The 8,742-nt window shown below is 30.9% G+C and overlaps 1 long non-coding RNA gene and 1 pseudogene across 3 annotated transcripts; both read right to left on the bottom strand.

The window, feature by feature from the left end:
• Nucleotides 687-1,932, bottom strand: LOC104723923 (annotated as a pseudogene).
• On the bottom strand, nucleotides 5,296-6,625 carry LOC104723922. Of its 3 annotated transcripts, none has more exons than XR_757455.1 (3): nucleotides 6,465-6,625; nucleotides 6,041-6,372; nucleotides 5,296-5,669 (listed from the first exon to the last, which is right to left on the bottom strand). It is a non-coding gene; the product is annotated as an uncharacterized LOC104723922 (long non-coding RNA). The 3 variants fall into 3 exon arrangements; XR_757456.1 differs by having other exon boundaries at nucleotides 6,041-6,319; XR_757454.1 differs by lacking the exon at nucleotides 6,465-6,625 and having other exon boundaries at nucleotides 6,041-6,433.

Here is an 8,742-nt window from a genome sequence, read left to right as displayed (position 1 = left end):
TTTTTTTTTTCTTGCGTATGATTACAAGTATAGCTAATGCTGAACTTCCGTTGCCTTCTTAATCCATTCAAGAGAAGCAATCATTGTATGTGTTAAGATTGTTTTGGTGATTTTTCAGGAAACCACCGGTCTCAGCAATCTTCAGATGGAAAAGGGGAAGACTATGGAAGCTATAAGACTCTCTGGGCTTTATGTTTGTTTTTTTGGTTTTTAATTGAGTTTGGAACTTGATTATGAAGAAGACAGTACTCAACTACTTTTAAACTGGGCTTTATGTTCTCTATTAACATTGAATGTAGTGTAAAATATTTCTCTGGTTAACGAATCTTTACAGGGAAGTGATTTTTTGTTAGAATGTGAATCCGGCGACTAATTAGAGGATCCTGATTCTAACAAACATTTCAGCTTGTGATTGGGTTTCTCCTTGGAGAACTCCCCATGTTTGCTCTTAGCAAACTGCAGTGGTAAGAAGAGACAGCACGAGAGAGAAAACATATGTGAATATATCTTACACAAGTTTTAAGTTAGTATGTGTTAGCTTCCCCTACGTGGTGGTGGCTGCCACCTCAGCTTTGTTCCTCTATATTTGCAATTCGCATTCTCTTACAAACAATTTTTGTTTAGGAAGAATTGTATATGCATTTTATGTATTTATGTGCAAATTGTTCACGATAATAATAAACATGTATAAGAAGAAAGCTTTGCAATTCATGTTTTAGTAAACTAACCAACCATCTTCAGCATCGATCACACTAATCTTGCCAACACAAGTAAGCCTCTGTTTATTGTTTTAAAGAGTCATCATCTTCATCTTCAATATCCCAAGATAAATCCTCATCTTCATCTGTTGCTACACTGACCCGTCTTCGCCAACCAGACTTCACCTCAGACCCTTGACCAGCCTCCAAACTCCTACCCTCATTGCTCCTGATATCTTCTTCCATCTTATCCCACCCAAGATCTTCAACCTCAGGTAACGAAGGCTGCGTCGAAATCACCGAGATATCACTATCCTTAGACGAAACTGCTCTGCTCCCAACCTTGTCCTCCTCCAAAACCACAGTCTCTGAACCTGGATTCAACAAAGTCTCACCACTAGTTTCATCATCATCATCAAGATCCCAGCTCAAATCCTCCTCTTCTTCGCCAGAAATAGCTCTATTCACAAACTTAACCCTAGCTTCTTCAACAAGCTCAAGCTTATACACTCTATAAAAATACCTCCTCCAAAAAGTCTCAGCATCAACTTGAGCAGGAACAATCTCCTCATAGATCTCTTTAACACCTTTGTTCTCATTAAATAAACCAACAATCTCATTCCTTCTCTCCTCTAACTTAAACCGTAAACTCCAATTCTCAAAATCAACTAAATCATCAGGCTCTCTGACGAACGTGCCTTGATCAGATTGTATCGCAAGCAACATCATCTCGAAACGACTATAGGGTTTCACAGGTAAGCTAAGGTTACGATCGGAGCCTTGTGGTGGTTTTTCAGAGACTCCTTACCATGAGAGATGATCCTGGCCGTTGATTTCCACACGGAGGCGCCGATATCGTCGATGGCTTGACCAACGGATTCGAGCGACTCTGAAGCGACGGAGGCGCCGATCTCGAGGGAATCGGGTAATCTCGAAGCTACTTGTCGGATTATGGAGGTTTCTTTCCTCAACTCGGATCCGAATTCTTCGAAATCGCGGCGGTATGATCCGATTACAGATTCGGATTTTGTCGCTAGGGTTTTGATTAGATTGCCGAAGCTCCATGAAGAAGAAGAATAAGAAGAAGAAGACGAAGCTGTGGGTTCATCTGGTTGTTGTTGTTGTTCATGATCGTACTCGGAGAGAACTGATTTGAAGAGATCCATGAATCCCCCTCGATTGAGAGAAGAAGGAAGCTTAGGGTTTTGAAAAGGTTTAATTTTGAAAATTTGTATGTAAAGTATGTCTATAAATAATGAAATCAATGTCGTTGTTACTGTTCTGATTAGAAGTCATAGAAACCGATGTCGGTGGCATGTGTTTTGTATGAAACAATATTTTTTTTTTTTTAACAATTAACTTTATTATTAGATTAATTAAAATAGAGTTACAATGACATTCACTGATTCATTTATTATTTGATCTAACATAATGCTGTACATACAGATTTCGAAAGTCGGACTTGAAGGATAATCTTTATAAAAAAAACAAATTACAATTGATAATACAAATTTCCAACTATCTAAAAAAGGAATTAAAATTACAAAATCTAATATATCAGTTATTTTTCGACCAAAATAACCAAAATAATTGTAAATTTATGAAAAAGTTTAGATATATTTAATACATTAGAAGAACAAAAAGAAAAGAAACAAAAAGAACAATCCGGAATGGAATAAACAGTTTTTGAATAATAAAAAGAAAATCTACCGAGAATGAACTAAATAGTAAATGGTAACTAAATAATAAAAATATCTTTTTAAATATATTAAATATTAAATAAATCAAATTCAATAATAATACTAATACTACTTCTAATGTATTTACAATGAATTTTACATTTGTTTTTAGAAAAAAATTGTAAATTAAATTTTAGATATGTCATATTAAATATTAATAATTATTAACCTACAATACAATTTTAAAGGTAATTTAAAATATTTTTATTTTTTATTTACGATATAAACATGAGTTCTCTTGAATTTATTTTACTATTCATATATAGTTTTCAAATAGCCTTAAAATTAGTTTAACATGAAATTCAAGTCAAAATTATTTTTTCTGTCTATACATAATGAAAATAAGAAAATTATTATATTAGATAATTGAATATTATTAACAAACTTATTTTAAATTTATTTTAAAATATAAAAACGAATTTTAATATTTGTTCTTTTTCTGTTCTATTTGTTACTCATCAATTTTGGGGATGAACATTTTTGTTCTATTGTTCCTTATTTTTTTTAGAAGGTAGAGGAATGCAAAGGAAAAATTATTACTATCAAATGGTAAAAAAATTGTGGAATAAAGAGGAATATCACATTCCTCCTCATTCTTTTCCTAAAATGTGGTTACCAATTGAAGCCTACATAATATTGTACAAGCAAATTTTGAAACTCGGACATGGAAAGATATATTTTTTTAAATAAATTACAATTGATAATACAACTTTAAAGTTCATATAATCCAAGTACCTAAAATTAAAAGGAATTAAAATGATAAAATCTGATACATCAGTTATTTTTTAACCAAACTAATTGTAAATTTATGAAAAAATTTAAATACATTTGTTAACATTTAACCATTTTAAAAATACTATATATATTTCAGAAACCAAAATATAAAATTTTAAATATTCTAATTATTCTCCTAGTCATTAGAGATAAGCCCAACAATATCCCAAAATTACAATTAGAAACTCGAATATATCTTTACTTTAGGACTAAAATAACCAAAATACTTAAGAAAAATACCCTAAAATAGCATTAAAACAAGTTTTATGGACAACTATAACACAGACAAACTTCCAAAAATAGCATTATTTAACACATTAAAATATTTAAAATTAATTTTTTAGGTTTGGGTTCTCAATTTCACATTTAAGGTATAGTTTTGAGGGGCATGGTTTAGTATTTTGAATTTAGGATTTAATTTTGAAAGATTAAGGGATTAATTTGTACTATTTTTGGAATTTTAGAGATGTTGTGCTAAGTTTGGAAAAAAAACTATTTTGATGCTATTTTTGATAATCTCCCAATACTTAAACTAAGTAAAATATATGGAAAACTTTAAATATATTTATTAATATAAGAGGTGCTTTGGTTTAATTTATTTCGCCCGATTTTGTCCTAAACGGTTAATACATAGTTGGAATTCTAATAATTTGGTGATGCTTGAGCTTATGTCTCCATCACTTTTGGAGAGTCATTGACGAGGAACTTGTATGAAACAAAAGTAACAAATTTCATAACCCATATATGGCAAAGAAACATAAGAAAACTCTATTCAATTATATCATACACCTTATTCTGGTTTTTTTTTGAGAAAATCTTAAAAATAGCATCAAAATAAGTTTTTTTTCCAAACTTAGCACAATATTTCTAAATTTCCAAAAATAACACTAATTAATCTTTCAAAATTAAATCCTAAATTCAAAATATTAAACTCTATCCGTTCACGAGGACATCATATATATTTTTAAAGAGAACTAATCCATTCCCAACTCAATAACATACCAGTAATGACCCAATAGATCAACACATTTTAAGCTTTACAGTTAAGTCTTATAGAGAAATTGGGCCCAACGGCTGAAACATAAAATAATATTAAAAAAAACAGAAATGTAAGTTATTGATTTTATTTACTTTTCTTAATAAAATCCACAACCTTTTTCACTCCAAACACTAAAACATTAACAAAAAACTACTCCCACAGTTTACTAAGTACATATGAAATAATTAAAACTCTAACCCACAATCACATATAAAAAAACCAAATAACAATCCAACCACAAAATGACAAATAATTAGAATTTAAGCACAACTAACAACTACAGCCAAACAACAACTTTTACTATACAATGTTAACTTCTGATTAAAAGTTTTAAAAACATTAAAAACACACATGATGATCCCTGTTTTTGAAAAATAAATAGCGGACTAAATTATACTTACTTCAAAACCTATTTAAAAAAAAATATACAACAAAACAACATAAGCAAACAAATGAACTACAAAAACAGACGCAAAGATTAATTTACATAACCAAAAGATAATATACACAAAAACCCTAAATATACCTTAATCTAACTCTTGTGCGTAAATGCTAGTGTATATATAAATATAAACAAAGGTACATTTATAGTAGAAGTGGTGGACAACTACTTTCTGTTATAAGATAGGACAGAAAATAAATTCTATACCATAAATTAAAAGTAACAAATATAAGAGGTAAATGTAGTTTTAGTACGTTTTCCTAAAGATATTCAGTTTTAAGTATGTTCACTATTTACAATATGATAATTAGACGTGGGACCAGTTGCGAGAGATAGAAAAATGAGTCATGGAGACCATCGTAGGTTTATAATAGTACTTCCGCTATAACTTTTTTTTTTGGTTATATATAAACTTTTTAAAAATATGGTCTATGTTTTCTGATATGGTATACGATCTATACCGTAAACCATAATACCATGGTCATTCTATTTTTTTGCATTTCCAAATAGCTTTGGCTCTATTGAAGAAGAAAAATACAAGAAAGTGGAACAAAAAAACACATCACTATACCAGGATATGCACAACTTGCACCATAGGAAGTAGAAACCAAGAATTGGGAACAACCCAAAGCATATTAATACCGGAAAATTCGAAAACAAAAGAACGATACATCAACACATACACATTCCATTGGAATAAGACGTGTAGCAAAAAGTTCATAAACCAAGACCAGAATCACACTTGAACACAACTCTTGAAAACCTCCCCCATCCGCGATATATAATTAATTCAGATGATCAACCAATAAATAACATACAATTACAAAATCGCATAAACCCCTACTACTACTACTGCATGGCCATCATCTTATTTCTTAATTTTACCACCAACGCGAAGGGCATGGTCATGGTTCCCTCCTCCCCCCATTGATTGTCCTGCCTTTGTAGCTGCCTTCTCTTGCAATGATCTTGCGTCTCTACACCACAAGAAAAAATAAAATAAAAAATAAATAACCAACAATTATCCAATCTATCTAACAACATTACCAACTTTACATCTCTAATCAACTGTACAAAACAAAGTCTAATTAGCTCATCTTAAATATTTAGGCATCAACAACTTCAAACAGCTCCCACATAAATTTATTATGTCACACAGCTTATGTTGTGGTTTATGCATTCAATTAACCAACACAAACATCAGAAATGAATCTAATCTAACATCAATCCCCACCTCACACTCACAAATATAATTGAATCTAAACATCAAGTTTTCAAATCAGAACCAGTTCCGGTTTAGCTCAAGATTCCACAACCTAATCAGTGTGTTCTCCTTCTTCTAAGTTACCTTTCACGACGTTGTTCAGGAGTTAATCCATCGTTCTTAGGTTGCTTAGGCTTATGATTACCTCTTGCTTGAGCTCTTTCACGATCACGTTCTCTTTGGTTTCCACGTTTGCTTCAATTAAAGCCAAACAAATAGTATATAATATCACAGAAAAATAAAATAAAGAAACCTAAACAATTAAAAAAAAAGGTAAAGCAAAGAAATCTTAATAAATGAAAGAGATCAAGAAAAAGGATATGTGCCATTGTCGATGAACAGACACAGAGGAAACAAAGATCCCTGGTAACATAATCCACCAAATTGAACATGCCAAGTTGTTTATGAATTATGATCTAATATAATATATAAGCAGCATTAAATAAATATAGCAATTCTCTAAAAATTGAAAACAAAAATCAGAGATTTAAAGAAGATTTTTTGTTACCTGTAGAGAAAAAGAGAGTATGATTTGGAATTGGCTAAATCCAAGTGTGAGGAGATGATGATGATGATACGAAGCAAAAAGGAAGTGGAATGAACTTTTTATAGATAAAGAGAGAGAGTGAGAGAGGAATGAATTTTGTTTTTCTTTCTCAATTTGTTTGTTTTTTGTTTTTTTTTTAAATTCTCTCATTCGGTCAACAGTTTTTGTTTTATTAATAATCGCTTGGAGGAAACTATTTTATTTACAATATATATATATATATATATATTTATATTTATATTTTGCGTTGTTGTTATATTTCGTCATATTCTGTGAGTAATGACAAAATTTTATATGATAAAATAAAATTTTTTCAAAGTCATGCTCTAGTGGCACTATATTCTTTTGACATATATTATTACAATCAAATTTAAATACACTATTTTTAATATTCACTAAATTTAAATATAGTTTTATACTAAAAACAAAATCTTATCATTTTTAATAACTTTGTAGTAGTTATATAATTACCATATAAATTAATTTCACAAGTTTTACATCAAAAAATCAATTCATTTATTATAAATAATTTAAAGATATAAAATATGAAATTTCTTAATTTTGACATAAAAACAATTCTTCCAGTCTAAACTGAATTCAATATATAAAATAAATTAATTCCAAGATATTAAAATATGATATTTCATAATTTTTTTGAATTCAATATGAATTCAATATATAAAAATATAATTGTTCATAGTGCGCGGATACTCATCTAGTTTATAAAGAAATGTAAATATGCTTACAAATTTTCACAGTTAACAGATGGCTTACTGCGCGGGTCAGTATTCTAGACCTGATAAAAGAAATTAAATGGACGACGTAGTCCACCAAACTACTGGCTAGACGCTCTCGATCTGGTTCATATCTTATTAAAGTAATAAGTGGTGATAACTTTGCTTTGATTGAAGGAAACAAGCCGTTGGTAAAGTTACCAACCCGACCAAAAGAAAGAGAAGGAGTTTACATATATCATTTCATAATTGGATAAGAGAGAAGAAGCAAGACACCACACCTGCTATATATATACAAGCAAGAATTACAAAGAAACTACATATTCAGTCTTCAGTCTTCATACAGAAACAACAAAGTCTTCTTTTGGTCTTATTAAACCATCCATCAAGAAGTCCAATTTGAGTTATCTAATATGACAGAACAATATTCAACTCTTTAAATATGTAGCGTGATTTCTTTATCTTTTCCTAAGAATCTATCTAGTAAACCCAAAATTGTCAACCGAAATAATGTTTTCAAGTGCATTTTAGTAGTCGTTGGCTCAGCAGAAAGCTAAGCATTACAAACCTCAAGAAAGTTCGAAATGCCGAGTAGTGGTTTACAAATGAGAAAAACCAGCTGAAAACATGAGACATGATCGAACGAACCCACTCGACTCGACCTTCCCCGAAATCTCTTCACTATACTATTTCACCTTTCAAACGCAATCTCCGCACACCAAATAACCCTTCCATGATAATAGCTAAGATCGATCATGCTTGTGCCATAAAACTCTTACCATATTTCCACCATAATCCGTCAATTGAACATCACAAGACCATTCAAATTGTGTATTCTCTTACCTTAGTGTCAACTGTCAAACCATTCAAATTGTCCGTGTTTATACCACTAGTGCACGTTATCTATCACGCAACTACCACTAGTGCACGTTATCAGTCACAGTGACCAGCAGCGATCGAAATTTTAGATTGCTAGTTTTTTTAGCGATTAGATTTGAAAATGCGGTGTTTGGTTTCTTTTAAAAAGTTACACAATTACAAAAGTAGCCTTATTATTTTTGGAAAATCACAAACAAACCTACACAACCCTAAACCCCAAATTTCGATTCCTCTTATCTTTTTTACACGATTCTCTCTGGTTCATCAAAGCCGCCGTTGAAATCGTCTCGCTTGTTCCTGATTGATTGAGCCTGTTCATCGAGTGTCGAATCTTTTAGTTGCAACCAGGTTTGTGCCCGTCAAACTGTGAGATTGATTGATAACGAGAGTTGGGTTGTCTTTCTTTTCTTTTAATCTTTCGTTTCTGGTTTAGGGAACAATACAATCATCTATAGCTATAAATAATCATCTCTAGCTCATTTGGTGTTTGTTTGGAGTTGGAAAAAAATTATATATATTTTTGCATGTCTCGATTTGTGTTTGCTGATTTGGTTTGGTCTCGAATTATTGATTGGGTAGTGTGTTGATTCCAATATGGGACTAGAGAATCAAGTTTGAGCAGTTAT

The sequence above is a fragment of the Camelina sativa genome, chromosome 11, assembly GCF_000633955.1.
Source record: "Camelina sativa cultivar DH55 chromosome 11, Cs, whole genome shotgun sequence".
NCBI classification, from domain to species: domain Eukaryota; kingdom Viridiplantae; phylum Streptophyta; class Magnoliopsida; order Brassicales; family Brassicaceae; genus Camelina; species Camelina sativa.
This window is presented reverse-complemented; position numbering and strand designations above follow the sequence as displayed.